The sequence below is a fragment of the Bufo gargarizans genome, chromosome 6, assembly GCF_014858855.1.
Source record: "Bufo gargarizans isolate SCDJY-AF-19 chromosome 6, ASM1485885v1, whole genome shotgun sequence".
Classification (NCBI taxonomy): Eukaryota; Metazoa; Chordata; class Amphibia; order Anura; family Bufonidae; genus Bufo; species Bufo gargarizans.
In genome coordinates this window covers 19,574,136-19,601,029 of record NC_058085.1, presented here as the reverse complement: position 1 = coordinate 19,601,029, position 26,894 = coordinate 19,574,136, and the positions used below count along the sequence as shown (strand labels likewise).

At 44.1% G+C, this 26,894-nt stretch overlaps 1 pseudogene; it reads right to left on the bottom strand.

Annotated features, from left to right (window-relative positions):
• The window catches only part of LOC122940390, a 1,294,760-nt pseudogene that overhangs the window by 1,009,865 nt on the left and 258,001 nt on the right, over positions 1-26,894 (bottom strand).

The window sequence follows — 26,894 nt, the reverse complement described above, 5'->3', positions numbered from 1 at the left end:
CCAGCTTCCGCTCTGGCAGCCATCTTAACTAATCCCACTGACTCTCCGGCAGCCATCTCTCACAATAGGGGAGTGGGGAAAACCCCCCACCGTGTAATGACGGTGGCTCCAATGTCAGAAAGGAAGGAACAGGGAGCAGGTCACCACCTAACACAATCCTGAACTCACCTTAGACTCCTACCGCATGAGCCGCCTCAGAAGGTAAGGGGGCTCATGCTCACCAACTTTTGACCCTACTATCCCTACAAAGCCCTAGGCCTAATGACAGGGCAGAGACCACCCATTCATCCAACACCACGTATGAATGGTGTCTCAAACGGCCCAGTGGCAAGCAGGATAGAAGGCTATGGGCTAAAAAGTATGGCAGGCAAGTTACACAGTAACATAACTATGCAATCCTTACTTACCTGCCGTAGCCATGGTGGAAGGTGGTTCGAAGCTGGAAAAGCCCACAGGCGAGTCTTCGCTTAAACCCCTTCGGGAAAGCCCGCCCCTTCCTGAGCCTCATACAACAATCAAACCTCCAAGCAAAACCCGCACCATAACTACATACACGAGGTGGGGGGAGGAATGACAGAAACACACAGGAGGGGACAACAGAGAAAGCAAGAAATACAAAATAACAAATAAGGATAGCTCACACAGACAGTATCATTCAGCCGAGGAGCAGAGCTCCACACCAAGCTGACAAACAAACCAAACTGACACTCAGGCTCCACCACACCAACATATAGAAGGCCTGAGGTCACACCCACCACACCTACCAAGCACACCTTAACCCCGTACACACCAAAGCAGGGAAAGGAAACATCCTAAAAGGGAAAGCGCACACACATGCATAAAAACAAGTTGCCACCGGCAACCAAATTGTGCAGCAAAAATGTCTCGGCACACACCGAGGCTGTGACACCATCTTAACTAATCCCATTTTCTCCCTGGCAGCCATCTTAACTGAGGTAACTTCACTCCCTGCCCAGCGGCCATCTTAGTTACTGGTATTTTTACCGATACGACTACAAGCATGAAACAATACACATAGATCTAAGTCGCACCACATAGAGTACTCAACTCAGTTAAGGATACACATTTACCTATAATTAGTTATTACTTGTAGTATTGTTTAATTACATGAAATGCCTTAACTTCTATGTTTTTTCCTTTGCTAGGATTGAGTCTGCACTTGGAGGCAACTTCACCTCGATGCATCACAGGTTGTTGTGGTTGGTGCAGATGTTCAGGACTCCAGGTCAAGGGGAATCGAGTGAAGATATTAGGTTAAGTCCTGCATTTGATACAAAGTCAAGTGAAGTACTGGACCCTGGGGGTCCTGCCCATTTGCTAAAATCACAAAAGGAGGGATTTGTGATGGAAATGGTCTCAACTGTGGTAAATTGTAGCTTTAAGGCCAGACTGTTCTTTCGGTCTTTCATATGATGTTGCTTAAGAATGCTAACCTTGAGATAAGATTCTGCAGATGCTTAACTACTAAAATGCCATTAGTATGGTCTGGAAGTATTGCCTTATATTAGGTCATCAATATCAGATCGGCGGGGGTCTGACACCCGGTACCCCCGCCCATCATCTGTTTGAAGAGGAGGCGCACGCCCCCTCTTCAAACAGCTGATTGACGGGGGTGCCGGGTGTCAGACCTATCCTGAGGATAGATCTTAAAAGCCCTGAGAACCCCTTTAAGATGCACTAATATGATTTATTATGCAATATTCTATTCAAGTGTTTGATACATAAGGGTTGTCTGGATTCTATTTGCTTTTTGGAGAATTAACTTACTCATCATTCAGTGTTGTAAATTGCTTTCCCTTCCTCTTCTATGACTGACGGCTTTACTTTGCATCTACTGTTGTATTTTTTATTATACTATTTTTCAAAAAGTAGAAAAAATGAAAATGGTCAACAAGATATGATTTCCATCTGAACATTTTCCCACATTCTGATTTCTGAATGTGAATATGGCTTCTCTTCTGTGGTGGTCAGCAAGGGTTGACTTTAGAGTAAATAATTTCACAAATTCTGAAAGGGTTTCTTTATTTGATGTCTAACAGGATCTGAATTCTGGATAAAATATTTCATAAATTCAGAACATAAAAATGGCTTCTCCCCTCCGTGAGTATTGTGACGTCTAACAACATCTGATTTCTTACATTCTAATCACTAATAAATTTGCTCATCCAAGTAATTCTGACATGGTTATAGTCAAATATTGTACTTCATACTGAAACAAATTGCTTAACTTTATTAAAAATTATATATATATATAAAAAATGTACCGCATGACTGTACGTCATGATCACGCGGCACGGTTTCGAAGACTTATTACGTACTCACAGATGTAGCAGGGTTAACACACAAACTCTTAACTCAAAATGGTCACAAAATGTAACATATCCAATAAATATATTTTATATCATATCATCTTTAATTACAAAACTAAAAAATCCAGAGCTGGTGGGACATACGATAAAAAATAACCAAGGATTCACCCACTGGTAAATTCATGTGAGATGAGTAAACCATATGACTTCTACAAATACAGGGGTGGCGGGGACCCCACTTGTTGGATTTATCTACAGGTACATTTTGGTCAGGGTGTGTAGATTAATTAGATATTTCTCTTGGAAGACGAGTAATGGCTTCTATGTAATTAGGCAATCCTAGCCTGGATCACTTTTTGGGAGAACTTGCACATTACTGATGAAATGAGCCCAGTACGACCAGAGCTGATGTTTTTTTTTATGTTACTAATACTTATAGGGGTAGAACAGACCGGGGCTTAAATAGGCAGATTGTTATCCTTTTATATCAGGCCCTGGTTTTGTGCTTCACCAGGTATGGTTGAAAGATACATTACTCCCATAGATTTACGATGTGTCACGCATAGAGGCTTACTCTCATCAGTGGTAGCCCCTCTATTACTACCTCTGTGCTGTCCCATGCTCAGTAAGAGGTAGGTGGAGCATCCTTAAAAATGATTTTATGGATTTAGGTCACAAGCTTAGGGTAAAGACCTCAAACGCAGTGTTTTCCAAAATCCTACCTGTACCACGAGCCACACAAGAAAGGCAGCGGGAGATTAGGGAGATTTACAAGTGGCTCAAGAACTGGTGTAGGAAGGAATGGTTTGGGTTCCTGGAGAACTGGGCCTAATTTTCTATTGGCTACAGGCTCTATCGTAGGAATGGGCTGCACTTCAATGGGGAAGGGGCGGCTGTTTTGGGGGAGAAGATGGCTAGAAGGTTGGAGAAGTGTTTAAACTAGGGACTGAGGAGGGGGTAATTACATTATAAAAGGGGAAGCTAGTGCAGATAGAGACCTGGGGCAAGGTAATAGAACTGGGGTTAAAATGGAAGGAGGGAGAAGAACAGTTCGGAAGGAAAGGTGTAGGGAAAACAATATACATAAACCTCTTAATTGTATGTATACTAATGCCAGAAGCCTGACTAATAAAACTGGGGAACTAGAATTAGTGATGTGTAAGGAGGACTATGACATAGTAAGAATAAGTGAGACATGGCTGGATGATAGCTATGACTGGGCGGTTAATGTACAGGGTTACAGTCTGTTTAAAAAGAATTGCCAAAACCTGAGAGGGGGAGGGATCTGCCTGTATGTAAAGTCCTGTCTAAAGTCCACAGTCCGAGAAGATATAAGTGAGGGACATGAACATGTGGAGTCACTGTGGGTAGAAATACATGGAGAAAAAAAAAAACTTTAATAAAATAATAGAAGGAGTTTATTATAAGTCACCTAATATACCAGAGTCCACAGAAAATCTACTACTAAATGAGATAGACGAGGCGGCAAATCATAATTAGGTGATTATTATGGGGGACTTCAACTACCCAGATATAGAGTGGGGAAACTGAAACCTGTACATCTCATAAAGGAAACAGGTTATTGGCAATAACCAAAGACAATTACCTTTCTCAACTGGTTCAGGGTCCGACTAGAGGGACGGACATGCTGGACTTCGTATTAAAAAATAGACCTGACAGAACAACAGATGTGCAGGTTGGGGGACACCTAAATAGTGACCATAAAGTAATAATAACCTTCCAATTGTTATTCAAAAGATTGGTATTTTTGTTCCTCCCTGAAGAAACAAACTTCAAAAAAGCAAAATTGAGCCAACGAAGAGAGGCCATAGGCCGTAACTAGGATAAAGTAAAAAAAAAGTGGAAAAATTGAAGTGTGAAGAAAGCAATAAATGACAAAAAGATAGCATTTAAAATCACTAAAACAGGAGGGTAGCGCGGAAGCAATAACAAACTACAAGGGAAAAAATGTAATATGTAAAAGACAAATAAAAGCAGCCAAACTAGGGACAGAGAGATTCATTGCCAAAGAGAGTAAAACTAACCCTAAAATTTTCTTCAATTATATAAATGGCAAAAAGTATAAATCTGAAGGTGTCGGCCCTTTAAAGAGTAATGAGGGGGGAGTTGCAGAGAGCGATGAGGAAAAAGCAAAGCTAATAAATATTTTCTTCTCCACTGTATTCACTGAAGAAAATTAACTGTCAGATAAAATGCAGAATGTAAAAATAAATTCCCCATTAAAAAGGCCCTGTCTGACCCACGAAGAAGTACAGCGGCATCTTAAAAAGATTAAAATGGACAAATTGCTGGGACCAGATGGCATACACCACAGTATGCTAAGAGAAATAGGTAATGTCATAGCCAGACCCTTATTTCTGATATTTAAGGACTCTATACTGACAGGGGGTGTTCCATAGGATTGGCACAAAGCAAATGTGGTGCCAATATTCAAAAAGTATACAACAGTATAGATGATAATTGGAGACCACCTAAGTGAAACAAACATAGAAGAGTAAGTGATCAATTATTAAAACTTAACATTTAATATGATATACATAGAAAATAGGCCCCACGATAATTGGATGCAAAAGATACAAAATATACAAAAAAAGAGCAATGCGGAGGTTCACCACGCCGGTAGTAAGGTACAGACAACCAAAACACATTAAAGAGTTAAGAGGTGCTCGGCGGCACCTAAAAGATAACCAGGTGGTCCTACCGCTCTGATGAGGTGCTCCTTGGTACAACAATTGCCTGGCCGGTGCTAATGGATGCACACACCGTTGCTGAAGGCAGTTGTAGAATACAGGGTTAAGGGTGCTAGGTTAGCTGGCCCTAGTGATACCCTGGGGCCCTACAATGACCTAAGTGGCCTTACCACGGATCCCCGTGACCAGCCACAAGCAGGAACCTAACCCTGGAATTTGTGCGCCCTAGAAAGCCCTCGCCTGCCTGATCCCTACACGCATGTTTCGCTGACAAAGATGAGTGAATAGCTCATCAGGGGAAACACGGGAGCTTGGGCTGAAACTGTGCAGGGTACACTGACAATAATATCTGATGCGTACACTGCACAGAGGCAAAGTTTGACCACAGTCCAGATATGGAGATAGGTGGCCAGACTAACTGTAGGGTAAGCGGGGCAAACTGATACTAAACCCCTCTCCTACTATTACACTCTTGGCGCATGGGCTGATTCAGCCTGAGGTAGCGCTGAAAACCGCCACCTTTTAAAGAGAAAGCCGGCCTCAAAATGAGGCTTGGCCAGGACACTCCTACCTGCCTCAGACGATGCGGTGCGCCTGCGCATATAGACGGATTGCATAAAGAAAGGGGGAGGTCACTCGGCGGACGCTTGTGAGTGTGATGACATCACCGCGTCCAATCTCGGTTGTTCACGCGAGTTGCCAGGCGATCGGGACGCTATTCCCTGACACTGTCGGATGGCGCAGCTCCCGATATGTAGCTGCGCTTTAAACAAGATATAGGACATTAGAGGCAAAAACGATAATAATAGAATCATGAGTATATTGACAGTATACGGACACATGTTGCAAGGGGAAGGAACGGTAGAATAGGACAACCAAAGGGAAGGGAGGGGACAAGAATAAGGGAAAAGGGAGAGGACAAAAAGTAGACATTAAAAAGCTGAAGATGGTGTATACAGGATTATAAAGCATAAGAATAGGTATGGGCTGCCTAGATGAAACAGCTATAGTTAAGCTGCTCATTCAGGCCAGTGGGTGAGACCGTGCGTAGGGTGTAAATCCAGCGAGATTCTCGCTGGAGTAACACACGATCCCAGTCACCTCCGCGGATTGGGCACCCAACCTTCTCAATTCCCATTGCCTTCAGGCAGCTGTGGTTACCCTGATGACAGTCATGGACATGCCTGGACACCACTGTGTCCCTTTTATTGGCAATGTCACCAAGATGCTCACCCAGACGCCTGCGCAATTCGCGTCTGGTCTTGCCCACATACTTCAAATTGCACTCGCAGGTAATCTTGTAAATCACACCCTGCGTACAGAGAGGGGTCCGTACAGAGATCTCTCCCATCATCTATCTATCCCCAGGACTGTGATTATAACCAGGGGACATCCACTGCGTCTGGAGGAAAGAAGGTTTGTACACAAACATAGAAGAAAAGTCTTTACGGTAAGAGCAGTGAGACTATGGAACTCTCTGCCTGAGCAGGTGGTGATGGCGAGTTCACTAAAAGAGTTTAAGAGGGGCCTGGATGTATTTCTGGCGTGTAATAATATTACAGGCTATAGGTACTAAAGCGGGGTAGTTGATCAAGGGAGTAATTCTGATTGGAGTTTTTTTTTTGCCTTCCTCTGGATCAACTTGCAGGATAACAGGCCGAACTGGATAGACAGATGTCTTTTTTAAGCCATATAAACTATGTTACATCATATCGATCATTCCACTTGACTGCAAATAACTGGCCATTTACAAGTGTGAATGACGCCCCTTTTTCCACATGTCTGGACACCAGCTCTTGTGGGAATCCAGCTCTTTTTTTGGGACTTTCACATATAGGCCCCTGTATTTGCAGTTTTACAGGAATGGAGGGCCCCCATACCGATCACAGGCAGGGTGGAATACTGTATATATTTTTTACATTTTCTCTCACCAAACATTTGTGTTTAGAGGAGATTATATATATATAAACACCTTAGTTTCACTTTTAACTGGATCTGTCCTTTGATTACCAATATTCATTCAATACAGGAGACTATGTTTGTTTGGGGAGCTCTCACAGTGATCCCAATCAACGCTCCCAAACCTCAGCTACCTCTGGTAACTGAAAGCAAGGCGCTGTTTTATCTCCCTGTAAAAAGTAGTATCTGAAGGAATGAAGCCAGTTAGTGACCACCATAAAAACACATAAGGGAGGTCACAAACGGGTTAAGCATGAAGATGGCTTCTCTTATATGTGGGTTTTTGATGTTACTAAGAGATGATTTATGGTTGAAATAAATATCACATTCTGAACATGAAAATGGCTTCTATTCAGTGTGATTTCTCTGATGTTTAACAAGAGATGATTTACGGTTAAAACATTTCCCACATTCTGAACATGAAAATGGCTTCTCCCCTGTGTGAATTACCTGATGTACAACAAGATGTGATTTATGGTTAAAACATTTCCCACATTCTGAACATGAAAATGGCTTCTCTCCTGTGTGAATTCTCTGATGTACAACAAGATCTGATTTATTGTAAAAACTTTTCCCACATTCTGAACATGAAAATCGCTTCTCTCCTGTGTGAATTCTCTGATGTTTAGCAATAGCCGAATCATGTTTAAAACATTTCCCACATTCTGAACATGAAAATGGCTTCTCCCCTGTGTGAATTCTCTGATGTACAACAAGATGTGATTTATGGTTAAAACATTTCCCACATTCTGAACATGAAAATGGCTTCTCTCCTGTGTGAATTCTCTGATGTATAACCAGAACTGATTTATGGTTAAAACATTTCCCACACTCTGAACATGAAAATGGCTGCTCTCCTGTGTGAATTCTCTGATGTATAACAAGAAATGATTTACGTTTAAAACATTTCCCACACTCTGAACATGAAAATGGCTTCCCTCTTATTTGAGCCGTTTGAGGTTTAACACCTTTTCTGTGACTTTTATTCTGTGTTTCAGTCTGTGATGAATTAGAAGATTGGACTTGTTTAAAAGGATCAAATGATGCATTGTTGCTGTGATTGGATGAGGGTATATCTTGGATATTGGCATGCTCTTCAAATGTAACTCGTGTGATACCACAATCCTCTACTTCAAAATCTAAAGATATCAGATGTTTCTCTGAGTTCCTGGTACAGTCATCTGCCAAATATAAAACACATTTTATTATTGATGAATAATATACCATAAAATTGCATAGAAATTTTATAACTTTTCCATATAAAAAAATCCACATAAAGAACAAGACATGGCATAAAATTCAAGTATGAACTGACTAAAACTGTGGTGGCCAAACAGACCACAATCTATTAGTAGACCAAGGACCATAACTAGGCCAGATTGGCCTCCACTTTGATCAACTTCCATGCAACCCCCATCCAGTCAGTCATTTATAAAATAAAACATTTCATAGTGCTGAATGCCCCCTTAGTGCACTAACGGGGTTGCATAGCATTGTATTGATTTATGATGCTATGTAACCCTTACAGTTCTGGAATGTATTGGATAACACTGGCAGCATCATGACCGTGCTATCCAACATATTCCAGAACTGTAAGGGTTACAAGGTTCACAGGCAGGTAGGAAATATCTGGTGTTCAGTGGTGAGAATTGTTTGTATGAGCTCTTAAGGCTACATTCACACGTGAAAAAAAAGGTCATAGATTGATCTCCCCTCTCTCTCCCAGGAGGATAGAGTTGTGCTAGAGACCCTGGTTCAACTTTTGGAACTGGAAGACGCATTGAGATCAACCAATTCCTCTCCCTTTTGAATTATATCGGTGGTACAGTGATGTGTTCCTACCTCACTTGCTGCAGGTATTAAATGTATCTTGGCATGAGGCCCGATTACCACCATCAATGTCTGAAGCTATCACCTCTTTGGTTTAAAAAAAGGGCAAGAATGAATTGGAGATGGGGTCATACAGACCCATCTCCTTACTTAACACTAACTATAAACTCGGTGCTAAAGTGCTTGCCAATAGACTTAAGAGGGTAATAGCTAAGATAATACATCCTGATCAAACGGGATTCATACCAACGCGCTCAGCCCAGACTAACATCCGGAGGACACTAATGAATATCTACCTGGGAGAGGGAGAGGACCGCTCCATCCTATCTCTAGATGCCACCAAGGCCTTTGACAGGGTGGAGTGGAACTTCTTGTGGGAAGTAATGTGTAGGATGAACTTCGGCCCCAATTTTGAACTACAGCGGGGCACTAGACAAGGATGTCCCCTATCTCCTCTCTTATTCAACATTTTTCTAGAGCCCCTGGCATGTCGAGTAAGACAGGATACTCATGTTCTTGGTTTTGGAGGCCAGGATCTGCAAGATAAAATCAGTCTGTACGCAGATGATGTCCTCATATATTTAAGGGATGGTTATTTAGCCTTGCCTTGTGTTATGAAGATAATAAATGAATTTGGATCTTTTTCTGGATACGAAGTGAATTGGCAGAAATCAGCCTTACTACCGTTAAATAGGATCCCCTCAGGCAAAGTGGCGGCCGTTAGATGCCTAACCCTAACAGATTCACTAGAATATTTGGGGGTCCGGATTAGTTCTGTGGTGAGAGATTATACCAAACTGAATATTATCCCACTGATAGATAAAACCAAAAATAAGGTACGCGTGTGGCAAAAGCTGACGCTGGGTCAGGCAGACAGGATCGCCCTAATTAAAATGGTCCTTCTCCCACAGATACTATATCAAATGGCTTCATGCCCGATCTGGATTGAGGATGCACACTTCAAAGAGAAAGACTGCTTAATGAATTGATTTGGGGCAGAAAAAGAGCACGTATCAAACAGAATTACTTATGGTTAGCAGAGGAGAATGGGGGGTTATCCGTATCTTACTTGCGGGGCTATTATTTGGCCTCCCAAATACAGTGGTATTTTTTTGCCCCCCTCAAGACATACTCTCAACTTATTAGAAATTATAGAGGACCCCAGTGGGATATATTTAGTATTCTAGAAACCGGTTATATGGGAGAGGAGGGGAAAAAATATATCATCTCACACTCTATGCACTTTGTTTGGAATGCACTTTGAATGCATTTAGATTTACCCCTTTATGGTATAATGCACATCTTCGTGAATTTAATAAGATTGAGGATATTGAATTTTGGGTAAGGAAGGGAATAGTTAGGGTTGATCAAATGACAAATAATGGGGATATTAGGACTTTCGAGGATATATTTGGGCACAGCGATAGTATACTATTAGATAGTTATAAATATTTTTAGGCTAAACACGCTTTCACGTGCACTAAAGATAAAAAGGTTTTCAAGATTAAACCACAGGATTTTATGGATTGGTGTTTTAATTCATACCAGAACACTAGGTCCATTTCACTAATCTATAATAAATTGAGAGTGGAAATGGGTAAAATGAATAAGTTTAGAAGTGAAGCGAAATGGAGCCAAGATATCGGGAATAACAAAATAATAAGATGGGAATTAATCTATAAAAATATGCGGAAGATCTCTATATCTGGGAATCACAGGTTAAGTCAGTTTAGGATACTACATTGTTTATACTACACGCCCCTCTCTCTTTCTCGGTTTTATCCCAATGTGTCAGATGAATGCCGCAGGTGTCAAACTCATCGCGCGGATTTTATACATCTTATCTGGGCATGTCCTCTGATCCAGAGTTTCTGGACCAATGATTTCTCAATTGGACGGGCAAGGAAGAGAAAATAGGTTCTGGATGAAGTCATTGATGTTGGCCAGGGTAGTAATTGCTAGGAACTGCAAAAGGTCCTCTGCCGGTAGCTGCGTGGCACCAACTTGTCGACAAAGTTAAGAAATATGAGAAATTTGCTATCTGTAATACGAGCCAGAAAATCAAGTTGGATAGAACCTGGTCAGGATTGCCATAAGGCCCTGTTCACCGTGGATGTGCTCCGAGACAACGAGGGAGGGTGGTGGGAGGGGGGAAAAGGGTTAAATAGGCTTTTTTCTGTACTTTTTTGTGGATTGTAATTTTGTATTTATGATGGATAAGCTGAGTTAATTTTTAATACTTGGTGCATCTTTGTAACATCATGTTCTATTTTTAAAACTGTTATGTTTTGGACACAAAAAAAAAAAAATAATTTAATAAAAAAAAAAAAAGAAGACATTAGTAGAAAGCTAAAGCAAAAAAGTATGAAAGGGAACTTGAGTGATATGGTAGAGACGGTAGAAGAATCTGAATAAGATATTGTAAGGAACATGGACACATGAGGAACATGGACACATGTACTGCGATCACTAAAGATTTAGTAAAGCTCATGAGAGAACTATCATCTGCAGCAAACTATGATGAAGTTAAAGCAAGAAGTAGAATGAACAAGCTTTTTATGAGAGACTATGCTAGGTCCTTAGGGGGAACCACAATCTCAAGTGGGAATTCCTTCGCTAGCAGAAGTGCCACCTACATATCAGAAGTCCTCAATTACTTAAGCCAAAAGAAAGGAATTAGCTGAACAACTTGCTGTCAAGAGAGCAGAAATTGAAATGGAAGCTGCCATCGAGGTGCTGAAAAGGAAGCTGAAAAGGATGCACAGTGCCATCAGATAGAAACTGAAATGGATGCACAACGCCATCAGATGGAAGCTGAAATAGATGCACAGGGCCAACAGATAAAAAGTCTAGAAAGGAAAAAAAGAAGTTAAGATCATAGAAGCCAGACTCCGAGTACACAAAGAGGATCTGAATCAGAGTAGTCATAGGTTCAAATCTGTTCTAAGCGAAGAAGCAGACTCCTACTTTCCTACTTATGCCCATGAAAATGGAAGGGAATCTCCAGCATTTAGTGAGAGAATGAGTTATTATTCCTCCATCCCTGCTCAGAAAAACAAAGAGAGGCCTAGTCCAGTGTTAGGAAAAAGGTGTGTAAATTTACCCTCCATCTCTACCAGAAAAGATAAAGAAAAGGACTCACCTAATTCAGAACTAAGTGAGAAAATAGAACCGGATGATTCTATTCCTAGATGTCACGGCAATGCTCAGGAGAGTGTTACAACTATTGTCCCAACAGAACAACAGAGAACAGTCCTCGCTAGACTTCCCATACCGGAACCCACTGTATTTTCAGGAGACGTACTGAAGTTCATAGAGTGGAAGGCAAGTTTTGAAATGACCATTGAGCATCATTGCTTCAGTCCAATCGACAAGTTATTCTACCTTCAGAGATATGTTGGTGGGGAAGCAAAGAAAGTTCTTGAAGGTAACTTCTATAGAAAAGACGAAGAAGCCTACAAGCAAGCTTGGGAAAAATTAAATGCAAGATATGGTCATCATTTCTTAGTACAAAGAGCTTTTAGAGAGAAATTGAATAACTGGCCTAAAATAGGTCCTAAAGAACACTTCAGACTCCAAGAGTATGGTGACTTCCTGCAAGCATGCAGCAATGCCATCCCACACGTTCAAGGACTGGAAGTACTGAAGGACTATCTAGAAAACCACAGGATGATAACTAAGCTACCTGAAGAATTGGCTTCTAGATGGAATCACTATGTGACTAAACAGTTAGATCTAGGCAAGAACTTACCAAGTTTTAAAGAGTTCTTGGAGTTTGTCAATAAGGAAGCACGGATAGCATATAATCCAGTAACATCATCATACATGTTAAAATCCTTAGAAGAAAGGCCTGCAAGAGAAATAAGACGTGCAAGAGCAACTAGCTTTGCAACCAACACAGCAGCTAAAGGTCCAGATACCTACAAGAGCAAGTTCAAAGTCACTACTGGGATCAGTACAGAGACAGAACTGACAAATCTTCAGACTACCTTCAAGTGTATGTTCTGTGGAGAGAACCACTCCACATACATAAGTGCCCACAATTGAATGAGAAGGCCCCAGAAGAAAATAAAATGTGTGCTGGATAACCTACTGTGTTTCGGATGCCTAAGAAAGGGCCATGTTACTAAGGAGTGTAAGAAAAAGGCCACATGCAGCGTTTTCAAATGACGCCATCCTACACCACTACACGATGAACGTCGAAAGAAAGATCAATCCTCAATACCTAAAGATTCTGAGGAAAGAAATAAAGTATTGGTATTCTTTTGCAGAGTGAGGGAAGAAGAAAGCAATGGCACATCAATGGTTGTACCAGTGTGCATTTCAAATCCTAAAAGGAGGAACAAGTAGGTATACGCCTATGCGCTACCGGGTGCCGAGAGTGACATCACCTTCATTGATCAAGAAATCTGCAAAAAATTACAAATGGCTACAGAACCAGTGAAGCTCAAACTTACCACAATGACAGGGAGAGACACATTAGTGAACAGTCAAAGGACTGACAGATAGACTTTATCCTCGAAGAAGGACATGCAGAGAAAGTTAATAATCAGCCTAAAGAAGGAGAAGTGTGGTACATCCCACATGAAGGTGTCTACCACTCAAAGAAACCAGATAAGATTAGAGTAGTATTTGATTGCTCAGCAAAGTAATGGAGTCCTTTGAGTCATCAATCAATCAACAGGATGACAAAGGAAACGTACATTCTACAGGCAACCTCGGCAAGGGGGGGGGGGGCTATTCTGGCGTCAAGTGTCTCGAGCTTTATCTTGCGCCACCCCCCCCCCTGGTGAAGTGAGTAAAAACACGACTGTGTTATATTATAATCTGCAAAATAATACAGTAAATATACTTACCTTGATGATCAGGGTTTTTATGTAAGAATACAATTATATATTTTTAATTTCCTATTTGGCTTTACACCATTTGGTTTTATTTATCTCTGGGGAGGCACTCTAAGCCTCTATTAGCGGTATCATTTCTTCTTCAATACTTGGCGCTCCACCAACCCTTCTTCATCTCCTTTTTTGTGAATCTACTAAAAGGACCAGATCTTACAAACACTCTGCCTGGAGTACTCTGTAGATTCAGAAAGTCATGTGCAACGTTGAAAAGATGTTCCACCAGTTTCATGTGAAGAATGAAGATAGAGACTTGCTGAGGTTTCAATGGTGGGAGGATGGAGATACAGAGCCATCAGAATAAATGTACACTTGTTTGGAGCAGCATCATCTCCAAGTTGCGCCAATTATGGTATGAAGTACCTGGCTAATCAGAATGAAAAGGATTGCCCATCAGCAGCAAATTTTCAGAAGAAAAACTTTTATGTAGATGATGGTCTCATAAATCTAGAGTCTAGAGAATCTGCAATCAAACTAGTGAAAGAAAGCCAAGAGTTATGCGCAAGAGGAAACCCGAGCCTTCAAAAATCTCAAACAACAGAGAGGTACTGGAATCCATCAGTGACTCTAAACGTGCAGCAACAATGAAAAATGTAGGTCTCAATTATGATCATCTTCTAGTTCAGAATGTACAGTCATGGCCAAAAGTTTTGAGAATGACACAAATATTAGTTTTCACAAAGTTTGCTGCTAAACTGCTTTTAGATCTTTGTTTCAGTTGTTTCTGTGATGTAGTGAAATATAATTACATGCACTTCATACGTTGCAAAGGCTTTTATCGACAATTATATGACATTTATGCAAAGAGTCAGTATTTGCAGTGTTGGCCCTTCTTTTTCAGGACTTCTGCAATTCGACTGGGCATGCTCTCAATCAACTTCTGGGCCAATCCCCGACTGATATCAACCCATTATTTCATAATCACTTCTTGGAGTTTGTCAGAATTAGAGGGTTTTTGTTTGTCCACCCGCCTCTTGAGGATTGACCACAAGTTCTCAATGGGATTAAGATCTGGGCAGTTTCCAGGCCATGGACCCAAAATGTCAACGTTTTGGTCCCCGAGTCACTAAGTTATCACTTTTTCCTTATGGCACGGTGCTCCATCGTGCTGGAAAATGCATTGTTCTTCACCAAACTGTTGTTGGATAGTTGGAAGAAGTTGCTGTTGGAGGGTGTTTTGGTACCATTCTTTATTCACACACATGAATGGTCTCAGGATGCTTTACTGTTGGCATGACACAGGACTGATGGTAGCGCTCACCTTTTCTTCTCCGGCCAAGCCTTTTTCCAGATGCCCCAAACAATCGGAAAGAGGCTTCATCGGAGAATATGACTTTGCCCCAGTCCTCAGCAGTCCATTCACCATACTTTCTGCAGAAGATCAATCTGTCCCTGATGTTTTTTTTGGGGAGAGAAGTGGCTTCTTTGCTGGCCTTCTTGACACCAGGCCATCTTCCAAAAGTCTTCGCCTCACTGTGCGTGCAGATGCGCTCACACCTGCCTGCTGCCATTCCTGAGCAAGCTCTGCACTGGTGGCACTCTGATCCCGCAGCTGAATCCTCTTTAGGAGACTGATCCTTGTGCTTGCTGGACTTTCTTGGACGCCCTGAAGCCTTCTTAACAAGAATTGAACCTCTTTCCTTGAAGTTCTTGATGATCCTATAAATTGTTGATTGAGGTGCAATCTTAGTAGCCACAATATCCTTGCCTGTGAAGCCATTTTTATGCAATGCAATGATGGCTGCACGCGTTTCTTTGCTGCAGGTCACCATGGTTAACAATGGAAGTACAATGATTTCAAGCATCACCCTCCTTTTAACATGTCAAGTCTGCCATTTTAACCCAATCAGCCTGACATAATGATCTCCAGCCTTGTGCTCGTCAACATTCTCACCTGAGTTAACAAGACGATTACTGAAATGATCTCAGCACGTCCTTTAATGACAGCAATGAAATGCAGTGGAAAGTTTTTTTGGGGATTAAGTTAATTTTCATGGCAAAGAAGGACTATGCAATTCATCTAATCACTCTTCATAACATTCTGGAGTATATGCAAATTGCTATTATAAAAACTTAAGCAGCAACTTTTCCAATTTCCAATATTTATCTAATTCTCAAAACTTTTGGCCACGACTGTACTTGGATTGGGATGGAATGTAGAGAAGTTCTTCTTTGAAGTATCTATTGAAGAGAAAGTAGCAACTATACGAACCATTCTTTCCGCAGTGGCTTCTATATTTGATCCATTGGGATTCTTGGCCCAAGTTGGGATGGGATGAGCCCATACCTGAAAATTTGAGGCCCAGGTGGGAGAGTTGGATAAGAGACTTGCAAAACTTGAGAGTAGTTCGAATAACCAGATGTTTTGTACCTCATGATTTCAGAAAGTACAAGAAAAAAGACCTTCATCACCTTTCAGATGCCAGTAGTTATGGTTATGATCAGTGCTCCTACAGCAGAGTGATAGAAGAACAAAGGATACACTGTTCCCTGGTTATGGGGAAGGCCAAAGTTGCACCTACCAGTATTTAGACAATACCAAGACTTGAACTTACAGCAGCTGTTTCAACATCAGTAAGCAAGTTTCTGAGAGAAGAATTGGAATTGAAAATAGATGAAGAATATTTTTGGACAGACTAACAAGTTGTCCTAGGATACATAAACAACGGAGCTCGAAGATTCCATATCTTTGTCACCAACAGAGTTGAGAAAATTCAGGAAATAACAAATCCAGAACATTGGCATCACATTAACACAAAGCATAACCTAGCAGATCATGCTTCAAAAGGCCTGAATGTAACTGAAAAATTCTAATTGGTTCACAGATCCAGAGTTACTTTGGGAAAAGGAAATCACGCCCAGTAGAGGTTACACAGAATTGTCTATGGGTGATCCAGAAGTAAAAGTTGTACAAACATTGAGCACTGATGCCAATTGTCAAGATGACATACTTGAAAGACTAGCCAGATGTTCAAAATGGAATACAGTCATAAACGTAGTAGCTCAAATTCAACGTTTGGGAAAGACAAATCAGAACTGTGAGAAATGTGTTAAGTTCAGTGTTGAAAAAGAACGCTGGAAGAATAGATGATGCTTCACTTAGGACCCTATTCTATGAAGTAATGTCTATTGTTAACAGACATCCACTTACAGTTGATAACATTAACGATCTAACACGTTTGCACCCTTTAACCCCCAACCATCTACTTCATCTTAAGTCTGATTACATACAGCCACCTCCTGGCAAGTTCACCAAAGAGGATTTATATGCCAGGAGGAGATGGCAAAGAGTTCAATATCTATCAGAACAGTTTTGGAATAGATGGAGGAAAGAGTACTTAGCCAATCTGATGCTAAGAAGTAAATGGCAAACGCCCAGAAGAAATATCCAAGTTGGTGACATAGTGTTAGTAAAAGAAGAAGATTTAGGCTGGGTTCACACGGGCGAGATTTCTGCACGGGTGCAATGCATGAGGTCAACGCATTGCACCCGCACTGAATCTGGACCCATTAATCTCTATGGGGCTGTGCACATGAGCGGTGATTTTCACGCATCACTTGTGCGTTGCGTGAAAATCGCAGCATGCTCTATATTGTGCATTTATCATGCAGCGCAGGCCCAATAGAAGTGAATGGGGCTGAGTGAAAATCGCAAGCATCCGCAAGCAAGTGTGGATGCGGTGCGATTTTCATGCATGGTTACTAAGATGACAGTCTATTCACTGTATTATTTTCCCTTATAACATGGTTATAAGGTAAAATAATAGCATTCTTTTATACAGAATGCTTAGTAGAAGGTCAATTGAGGGTTAATAAATAAAAATAAAAAATTTACTCACCTCCTCCTCTTGATCGCGTAGTTGCCGATCTCTTTTTACTTCTTTAATCATCAGCTGCCGGCTAAAGGACCTGTGGTGACGTCACATCACATGGTCCAATCACATGGTCCATCACCGTGATTGGACCTTGTGATGAGCTCAGTGCCGTCACCACAGGTCTTTTGACAGGTCCTGAAGAAAGAACAGGCGACCGGCAGCTACGCGATCAATTGGAGGAGGTAAGTTAATTAATTTTTTTTTTAACCCTCAATTGACCTTGTACTAAGCATTCTGTATTAAAGAACGCTATTATTTTCCCTTATAACCATGTTATAAGGAAAAAAAATTACATTCTACACAACCTTGAACCCAAACCTGAACTTTAGTGAAGAAGTTCGGGTCTGGGTACCACATTCAGTTTTTTATCACGAGCGTGCAAAACGCATTGCACCCGCCCAAAACTGAACAACAGAACGCACTCGCAGTCAAATCCGGACCCAAAACGAGACGCCCGTGCGGACCCAGCCTTACCTAGAAGGCAATGGAAATTGGCAAAAGTTCTAGAAGTTCAAAAAGGATGAAGACAAACGGGTAAGAGTGTAGTTAGAAATAGGAGATTCAAAACTTGACAATAAAGGAAAACGTCTCACTACTCCACTGAAGTTGGAACGTCCTATACAGAAGTTAGTTGTTCTACTTGAGAGTGATAAAAGACACTTGGAAGTTGAGAACCTGATGGAAAATTCCTCAAATTCATGTTCAAGTCCTACCACTAATCACATAGAATTAGGGTACATTCACATGTCCGTGTGTGTTTTGCGGATCCGCAAAACACAGACACCGGCAATGTGCGTTCCGCATTGCAGACTGGAATAGGGCATGTTCTATTTTTTGGGAGGAACGGAAATGCAGACCTGGAAGTGCGGGATCTGCAATTCCGTTCCGCCAAAATGCGGAACAGAATTGCGGAGGTGTGAGTGGACCCTTATAGATAATTTTAGTAGGAGTGTAGCTGGCCAGCTAAGACCTGTCTTAATATGTTAATATGCCTTATATCTGTATACAGCTAGACCTGCCAATAGCCTTAATACAGTTCCTATGTAAATTTGTTAAATGACAAAAACAAACTGCTGCCTGAATGAAATAACAACGCAATGTTTCCTGTGCATCTCGCAATCTATCACTATTTTGATCATTTGGGACCTGAGTAAAGGCTATCTCCGCTGCCTGCATGCCTGAGTGTATTTGAGCATCTGTCTCCTTAGATTTGGATTTGATCCTGCTGATGAACTTAAGATTCCCCTCATACATGCCTTCGATGCTTCCCATACTGAGAGGGCAGAGGCTGTAACCTCATTAATTTCAAAATATTCCTTCGTGGCAGCTTTTACATGTTTCATTTCACTCATAACATTTAACCAGAAGGCGTTAAGATGCCAGATTTTAGGCCCCGGTCTAGTGCCTCCAGACAGGTCCAAGTCCACACACAACGGTGAATGATCAGACATTAAATAATCAGACCTATTCACTAATGGGTACATGTGCATGTTTGCCACCCCTATATCAATCCTAGAAAGAGACATATACAGTCAGGTCCATTAATATTGGGACATCGACACAATTCTAACATTTTTGGCTCTATACACCACCACAATGGATTTGAAATGAAACAAACAAGATGTGCTTTAACTGCAGACTGTCAGCTTTAATTTATTTGAGGGTATTTACATCCAAATCAGGTGAACGGTGTAGGAATTACAGTTTGCATATGTGCCTCCCACTTGTTAAGGGACCAAAGGTAATGGGACAATTGGCTTCTCAGCTGTTCCATGGCCAGGTGTGTGTTATTCCTTCATTATCCCAATTACAATGAGCAGATAAAAGGTCCAGAGTTCATTTCAAGTGCGCTTTTTGCATTTGTAATCTGTTGCTGTCAACTCTCAAGATTAGATCCAAAGAGCTGTCACTATCAGTGAAGCAAGCCATCATTAGGCTGAAAAAACAAAACAAACCATTAAAGAGATAGCAAAAACATTAGGCGTGGCCAAAACAACTGTTTGGAACATTCTTTAAAAAAAAGGAACGCACTGGTGAGCTCAGCAACACCAAAAGACCCGGAAGACCACAGAAAACAACTGTGGTGGATGACCGAAGAATTATTTCCCTGGTGAAGAAAAAACTCTTCACAACAGTTAGCCAGATCAAGAGCACTCTCCAGGGGGTAGGTGTATGTGTGTCAAAGTCAAAAATCAAGAGAAGACTTCACCAGAGTGAAAACAGAGGGTTCACCACAAGATGTAAACCATTAATGAGCCTCAAAAACAGGAATTCCAGATTAGAGAGTTTGCCAAACGACATCTAAAAAAGCCTTCACAGTTCTGGAACTGTCATGGTCTTACCTTCTTGCTGTTCTCCTTCGTTTGACATGTGCTGGCAGCCATCTTGGTTTCTGGGTTTCTTGTAGCCTCCCACCCTGCGGCTTCTCCTTCCCACTGGGAGGAGCTGGATGCCCAGCTCATATATATAGGAGGTCTGTGGCTTCAGTTCCTTGCTTGGTCCTCCTGTGTTCATATGCTTCTAAGACTGCTGCTGCTTCTGGTTCCTGATCCTGGCCTCGTCTGACTACCCCGCTGGTTCCTGATCCTGGCTTCGTCTGACTACCCTGCTGGTTCCTGATCCAGGCTTCGTCTGACTACCCTTCTGGTTCCTGACCTCTGGCTACGCAAGACCCTGCTTCGGTTTAGCCATCCGTTTGGACTTTTGCTTATAGCTTGATTTTCAATAAAGCCTTCTTATTTCCACTTATCTCTTGTTGTACGTCTGGTTCATGGTTCCATGACATTAGGACCAAGCCATGAATTCTGACGGTACAGGGCCATCCTCGCTACCTACGCTGGTTGCCAGACTTGATCAGCAGGATCACCTGTTGGGTCGGTTCGCTGTGGCGTTGCAAACCCTGCTTGAACGCACGGCTCATTTCGCTTCCGTTGCCGATGGGTCGGTTGTCGCTCCTGGGCCCGCTCCTACTGCCGCTCCGGTTGTTGCGCCAGAGTCTACCCCGACACCTGTTGCTGCGCCTGCGGTGTCTCGGGGTATGACCGGTTCTGCCCCCCTTCCACAGCGCTTTGGGGGAGAGCCAACTCAGTGCCGAGGTTTCCTTAACCAGGTGGGCATTTATTTCGAGTTGCTGCCACATGCCTTTCCTACTGAGAGATCAAAGGTGGGCTTCTTGATCTCGCTGCTCTCGGACAAGGCCTTGGCCTGGGCCAGCCCTTTATGGGAGAACAACAATCCGGTGGTTGCCGAGTTTTCCGGTTTTGTTGCTTCTCTTCGGAAGGTATTCGATGTGCCGGCTCGTGCTGCCTCTGCTGCGAAGCTCCTTATGTCCATCAGACAGGGTTCACGATCCGTAGCTGAATACGCCATTGAGTTTCGTACCCTGGCAGCAGAGGTGGGCTGGAATAATGAGGCTCTGGTCGCTGCTTTCTCTCATGGTCTCTCGGATGCCTTGAAGGATGAGGTTGCAGCTAAGGACCTACCAGTGGAGCTCGAGTCTCTTATTTCTTTCCTGATTTTGATTGACACCAGACTCAAGGAGAGACCTTCCTTTAAGGAGAGCCTGCGGAGATCTTCTAACAGATTGGCGCCTACGTTTGCTGTCCCACCCGTGCCTCCCTCTCCTCCCACGCCTCCTGGGGATGACTTGTCTGGGGGTGAACCCATGCAGCTGGGGTTTGCTCGCCTGTCTGAGGGGGAGAGGGTACTCCGGAGACGCGAGGGCCGATGCATGTACTGTGGTCTCGGTGGGCATTTTCGGTTGGCATGTCCGAACCGTCCGGGAAACGCTCGCACCTGAGATCCTGTCGGGGGCAGATCTTGGGTGGAGTCTCCTCGTCCCCGGTTTCCCGTGTTGACAAACCACTGATCACTGTTGTCCTCTCCTGGGTCGGGGGCTCGGTGACGACCCAGGCGTTGGTGGACTCTGGTGCTGGTGGTTTGTTCATTGATAGTGTGTTCGCTGCCGCCAATTCCATTCCTCTGCAGCCTCGAGGTTCCCCACTGGCTCTTGAGGCGATAGACGGCAGACCCCTTCTGCCGCCACACGTGACTCATGAGACCCTTCCAGTGGGGATAGCCATTGGTGCCGTTCACAGAGAGTCGGTCTGTCTCCAGGTGATTTCGTCTCCACACTACTCGGTGGTCTTGGGGTACCCCTGGCTCCAGAAGCATAATCCGACTTTCGATTGGAGATCGGCCGAGATCCTCTCGTGGTCACCGCAGTGTGGGGCTAGTTGCATCCATGGGCCTGTCAAGTTGCTGTGTACTTCCTCGGACTCTCTGTTGCCTCCTGAATACGAAGAGTACCGGGATGTATTCGATAAGGTGCGCGCGGTTGCCCTACCTCCGCACCGCCCATACGATTGTGCCATAGAGTTACAATCTGGTGCCGTTCCTCCTCGTGGCAAAGTCTATCCACTGTCGGTAGCGGAGAATGAGGCCATGGAGGAGTACGTGAGGGAGGCGCTTTCACGTGGACACATTCGCAAATCCTCGTCCCCGGCAGGGGCTGGATTTTTCTTTGTGAAAAAGAAGGGCGGTGAGTTGAGGCCTTGCATCGATTACAGGGGTCTCAATCGCATCACGATCAAGAACGCTTACCCGATACCCTTGATTTCCGAGCTGTTCGATCGCCTCAAAGGGGCCACGGTCTTTACCAAACTCGACCTGAGGGCGGCATATAACCTGGTAAGGATCAAGGCGGGCGATGAGTGGAAGACCGCGTTTAACACCAGGACCGGTCATTATGAATCCTTGGTTATGCCCTTTGGGTTGTGCAATGCGCCCGCAGTCTTCCAGGAATTCATCAACGATGTTTTCCGTGACCTGTTGCAGCAGTGTGTGGTGGTCTATTTGGATGACATCTTGGTATATTCTGAATCCATGGAGGCCCACATTATGGATGTCAGACAAGTGTTGCAACGGTTACGAGAGAACAGGCTGTTCGGTAAGCTTGAGAAATGCGAATTTCACCGATCCCAGGTAACCTTCTTAGGTTACATCATTTCCGCTGAGGGGTTCTCCATGGATCCTGAGAAGGTTTCGGCTGTCTTACAGTGGCCCCAGCCCAGTGGTCTCCGTGCCCTGCAGCGCTTTTTGGGCTTCGCCAATTATTATCGGAAGTTCATCAGGGACTTTTCTATGCTAGCCAAGCCTCTCACGGATCTGACCAGGAAGGGCAGTAATTTCCAGGTCTGGCCGCTCGAGGCCATCCGAGCTTTTGAGGCTCTAAAGTCCACCTTTGTGTCGGCTCCGATTCTGTCGCATCCCAACCCTGGGTTGCCCTTTGTCCTCGAGGTGGACGCGTCTGAGACGGGAGTAGGCGCCCTTCTGTCTCAGCGTAGAACACCAGAGGGTCCTCTGCTTCCTTGTGGGTTTTACTCCCGGAAACTGTCTTCCGCGGAGTGCAACTATCAGATTGGTGACAGGGAGTTATTGGCCATCGTGCAGGCCCTTAAAGAATGGAGGCACTTGCTCGAGGGTTCGGTGGTTCCGGTTCTCATCCTGACGGACCACAAGAATCTGACCTACCTTTCTGAGGCCAAGAGATTGACACCACGTCAGGCCAGATGGGCTCTGTTCTTGTCACGTTTTAATTACGTGGTCTCCTACCTACCCGGTTCCAAGAACATCAGAGCGGATGCCTTATCACGGCAGTACTCCGAGCTGTCCGGGGAGGAGTCGATTCCAACTTCGGTCATACCTCCGAATCAGATCCTGGCCGCCATTCGCACCAGCCTGACCTCTCCCCTGGGTGAGCAGATTTTGGCGGCTCAATCTGGTGCTCCCTCTGGGAGACCCAACGGCAGATGTTTTGTGCCTGAGGAGTTGCGCACTCGGTTGTTGCGAACCTACCATAACTCCAAGGCCGCGGGGCATCCTGGAAAGAATCAGCTGTCCTGGGCTGTTTCACGTCTGTTCTGGTGGCCTTCTCTACGTTCCGACATCGCCGCATATGTAGCGGCATGCTCCGTTTGTGCCCAGAGTAAGTCCCCTCGGCACCTTCCGTTGGGCCTTTTGCAACCCATAGCCACCGGGGAGCGCCCATGGTCACACCTGGGGATGGATTTCATTGTGGACCTCCCTGCATCCCGAGGCCATACGGTCATTCTCATGATTGTGGATCGGTTTTCCAAAATGTGCCACTGTGTTCCTCTCAAGAAGTTACCCTCTGCACAAGAGTTGGCCACGATTTTCGCCAGGGAGGTCTTCCGGTTGCACGGTTTGCCCAAGGAGATTGTGTCGGATCGGGGAGTCAGTTTGTGTCCAGGTTCTGGCGCGCCTTTTGCTCCCAGTTGGGGATTCATCTCTCTTTCTCCTCGGCCTACCACCCTCAGTCCAATGGGGCCGCAGAACGATCCAATCAGGCCTTGGAGCAATTCCTTCGTTGCTATGTCTCCGATCACCAAGACAATTGGGTTGACCTCCTGCCTTGGGCTGAGTTTGCCAGGAACACGGCGGTGAACTCTTCCTCTGGGACGTCTCCCTTCATGGCCAATTATGGGTTCCAACCTGCCGTGTTACCGGAGGTATTCTCTCCCCAGGATATTCCTGGCTGTGGAGGATCACCTTTCCGTCCTACGTGCTTCTTGGGTACAGATCCAGAGGTCCCTTGAGGTCTCTGCGCAGCGCCAGAGACTCCAGGCTGATCGCAAACGAGCGCCCGCTCCTTCCTACCAGGTCGGAGACCGTGTATGGTTGTCCACCCGCAACCTCAACCTTCGAGTGCCCACTCCCAAGCTGGCGCCTCGCTTTGTTGGTCCCTTCCGAGTGCTTCGCAGGGTAAACCCGGTAGCCTATGCCCTTGCGCTTCCTCCTGGCATGCGGATCTCCAACGTGTTTCATGTCTCCCTGTTGAAGCCATTGGTGTGTAATCGTTTCACTTCCTCGGTTCCTCGGCCCCGTCCGGTCCAAGTGGGCAATCGTGAGGAATATGAGGTGAGCAATATCCTGGACTCACGCCTGGTCCGCGGTCGGTTGCAGTTTTTGGTCCATTGGCGTGGTTATGGTCCAGAGGAGCGTTCCTGGGTTCCCTCCGCAGATGTCCATGCTCCTGCTTTGCTCCGAGCCTTCCACGCACGCTTCCCTCAGAAACCGTTCCTTACTCCGCGGAGGAGGGGCCCTTGAGGGGGAGGTACTGTCATGGTCTTACCTTCTTGCTGTTCTCCTTCGTTTGACATGTGCTGGCGGCCATCTTGGTTTCTGGGTTTCTTGTAGCCTCCCACCCTGCGGCTTCTCCTTCCCACTGGGAGGAGCTGGATGCCCAGCTCATATATATAGGAGGTCTGTGGCTTCAGTTCCTTGCTTGGTCCTCCTGTGTTCACATGCTTCTAAGACTGCTGCTGCTTCTGGTTCCTGATCCTGGCCTCGTCTGACTACCCCGCTGGTTCCTGATCCTGGCTTCGTCTGACTACCCTGCTGGTTCCTGATCTAGGCTTCGTCTGACTACCCTTCTGGTTCCTGACCTCTGGCTACGCAAGACCCTGCTTCGGTTTAGCCATCCGTTTGGACTCTTGCTTACAGCTTGATTTTCAATAAAGCCTTCCTATTTCCACTTATCTCTTGTTGTACGTCTGGTTCATGGTTCCATGACAGGAACAACATCATATGGACAGATGAAACCAAGATCAACTTGGACCAGAGTGATGGGAAGAGAAGAGTATGGAGAAGGAAAGGAACTGCTCATGATCATAAGCATACCATCTCATCAGTGAAGCATGGTGGTGGTAGTGTCATGGTGTGTGCATGTATGGCTGCCAATGGAACTGGTTGTCTTGTATTAATTGATGATGTGACTGCTGACAAAAGCAGCAAGGTGAATTCTGAAGTGTTTCCGGCAATATTATCTGCTCATATTCATCCAAATGCTTCAGAACTCATTGGACGGCGCTTCACAGTGCAGATGGACAATGACCGAAAGCATACTGCAAAAGCAACTAAAGAGTTTTTTGAAGGAAAGAAGTGGAATGTTATGCAATGGCCAAGTCAATCACCTGACCTGAATCCGATTGAGCATGCATTTCACTTGCTGAAGACAAAACTGGAGGGAAAATGCCCCAAGAACAAGCAGGAACTAAAGACATTTGCAGTAGAGGCCCGGCAGAGCATCACCAGGGATAAAACCCAGCGTCTGGTGATGTCTATGCGTTCCAGACTTCCGGCTGTAATTGACTGAAAAGGATTTTCAACCAAGTATTACAAAGTGAAAGTTTGATTTATGATTATTATTCTGTACCATTACATTTGGTCCCTTTACAAGTAGGAGGCACATATGCAAACTGTTGCAATTTCTACCCTCCTGATTTGGATGTAAATACCCTCAAATTAAAGCTTACAGTCTGCAGTTAAAGCACACCTTGTTCGTTTCATCTCTAATCCATTGTGGTGTATAGAGCCAAAAATGTTAGAATTGTGTCGATGTCCCAATATTTATGGACCTGACTGTACGTGGACGAGCAGCAAGAAAATTTATTTTCCCCTGGGTGCATTTCCCTCCATATATCTGCCTCCTAAAAGAGAGCTTCCATTCCAGTCGACACTCTGCACTTGTAATTTACGAAGAACTAGACATTATTAAAATCCCCAACTATCAAGCCTGGAATGTCAGGATATTCCGCCATAAACTCTAGCACCATTTTCAGCAGCACTGAGGTGTATGGCGGGGGAATATAGATTGTGCGATTAATGGAATGAAGATGGTGCTGGTAACAGTGGACACATATGAACCTCCCCTCTACATCCACAAATTCCAGTATACATTTGAAGCGTATATTCTTATTAACAAGTATACTCACTCCCCTGGAAAATGCGGAGAAGACCGAGTGCACAGAATAGCCAACCTAAGATTTTTGGAGAAATTGCACGTTTGATTTGGTCATATGCGTTTCCTGTAGGCAGCAGATGGCTGGCTAGTATCTCAATAAATATCTAAATATGCCATGTCTTCTGTTAGCCTGTTAGCCTCTTTGCCTATTCCCTGCACATTCCAACTAATCACTTCAGTCATAGACGCCATTACATTCTTTCAATTTACATAAGTGTTTACCAGTTGTCCACATTTTCCCATCCCAAAACTGCCATTTCTTCCATATAAGCATGCCGATACTGGAATGTACCCTCCCGCCTCAGTGAAAACAAAATGTATTCAGATTTTCCAATATTACTTTCATAACATAGGGCTAACCATAAAAACCTAGCCCAACAATCTCTACTGCAAACTTCAGTCCTGTACCCAAGTACGTTAAAAACTCGCACCGGTACGAATATAACGGTACTACTCGCGGATCC